The sequence below is a fragment of the Myotis davidii genome, unplaced genomic scaffold (genome assembly GCF_000327345.1).
Source record: "Myotis davidii unplaced genomic scaffold, ASM32734v1 scaffold327, whole genome shotgun sequence".
In the NCBI taxonomy this organism is placed as follows: domain Eukaryota; kingdom Metazoa; phylum Chordata; class Mammalia; order Chiroptera; family Vespertilionidae; genus Myotis; species Myotis davidii.
In genome coordinates this window covers 39,984-41,725 of record NW_006298628.1, presented here as the reverse complement: position 1 = coordinate 41,725, position 1,742 = coordinate 39,984, and the positions used below count along the sequence as shown (strand labels likewise).

General features: G+C 46.9%; 1 protein-coding gene across 1 annotated transcript in view; it reads left to right on the top strand.

Annotated features, from left to right (window-relative positions):
• The window catches only part of SLFN5 (schlafen family member 5), a 17,850-nt gene that overhangs the window by 1,219 nt on the left and 14,889 nt on the right, over nt 1-1,742 (top strand).

Sequence of the window (1,742 nt, the reverse complement as noted above, 5' to 3'; positions counted from 1 at the left end):
TGCCCTGATGGGGGATGGAACCCGAAACCTTGGGGTAAGAGGAAGCTCTAACCACTGAGCTACGGGCCAGGGCTCTGGTCCACTTTTGCACATGACTGTCTAGGAGCCAGAAGGAATCCTTAGGACTGGGGTGTAGGGCGGGGATGCTGGGCGGCAGGACCTCTGCTTGGCTCCCATCTGCACCCATCCTGACCTCAGAGCGAGTCTCTAGGAGGAAATGGGTGTGGTGGCTAACGGGAAAGAAGGCGAGGCCTTGCTGCCTCGGTGGGGAAACAGAAACTGATTCCGCTCAAGTCTGCGCTGAGCCGGGATCCCTGTGGGCCGGAAGAGGAGGGAAGATGAGCAGCTAAGATCAGCGGTCACAAGTGTTCTTTTGAGAAATTTGTTTTTGATTTATTTCTACAACTTTCCTTGGATTTCTACCTAGATATTATGTCTGAAAATAATGATAATTTGGTCTCAGTCTTATAAATTTTCTTTCTTTTCTTATCCTATTGTATTGTTAGGGCCTCCAATATAGTTTTTTTTCTTATCTTTATTGTTGAGAGTATTACAGATGTCCTCTTGATGATCTGCTCTTGGCCCGATTATGAAAATTCAGAGAGGTTTGTGCCTGTCAGAAAACAGGAATCAATTTCAAGTTTGTGCCTATCAGAAAACAGGAATCAATTTCAATATTATTGTCATGGCAAGAGGACATTAAGTAAACAACCATTCACAGTTATAGTATTTGTCAAGGCTATTAGACATTTCACAGGCCAGAGCAACAGTTTCTGCAGACCAAGGGTCTTGGGGGATTCCTCTGCTAGAAAAACAAAATCTACAAAGGCAACTTTATGAAATGGAATACTTTCTGCTTTTATGTACCTGAAGGAAGAGAGATTTTCTCTTCTGTTGCTGATGTAATTTTCACTGGCAGTTAGGATGATCTGTTTTTCACACGAAGATTTCCATGGAGACGGGACTTTGCAGAGCTGAGAAGTGTAAATTTCCCATATGTAAGGGAAAGGGCAGGATGGGGTGGTGGTTATTATCAAATGAACATGGTGGCGCACAAAAGTCTCCATCTGGACTATGCAGAATTGGGGTCTCTATAACACTAATCCTATCACAAATACACTCCTAGCAGGTTACTGAGCTCATTATATTATAGTAACACTAGCGGCCCAGTGCACAAAATTCATGCACGGGTAGGGCCCCTAGGCCTGGCCAATGATCTGGGCCGATTGGGGCCTTCCAGCTGCCACCCAGGGCCTTCCTTCGTTCTGCACTGCCCCTTGGTGGTCAGCACACGTCATAGCGAGCAATCGAACTCCCAGTCTTCCAGTTGAACTCCTGTGGGGACACTGCATATTAGCCTTTAATATATATACTAGAGGCCCGGTGCACAAAAATTTGTGCACTGGAGGCGGGGGTCCTTCAGCCCAGCTTGCCCCCTATCAGATATTGGGAACCCTAGGGAATGTCCTACTCCCTGCTCCCTGTGCCCCTTGGGGAGTGGGCCTAAGCCACAGTCTGGCCTCCCTTTGTGGGAGGCAACCGGGCTGATCAGGGGAAGGCACCAACCCCATCACCCCGCTGTTGCAGCCACTGCCAGTCACCACAGCCACCAAGGTGTTTTCATCAACATGGACTCCAGTCCCTTTACCATGAAAAAATGACAACTTTCTTTAGGCATTTTCAAGATGTGTCTTTCATAGGACATGACATTTCTTTCTTCTTTTATTCTCACCTGAGGATAT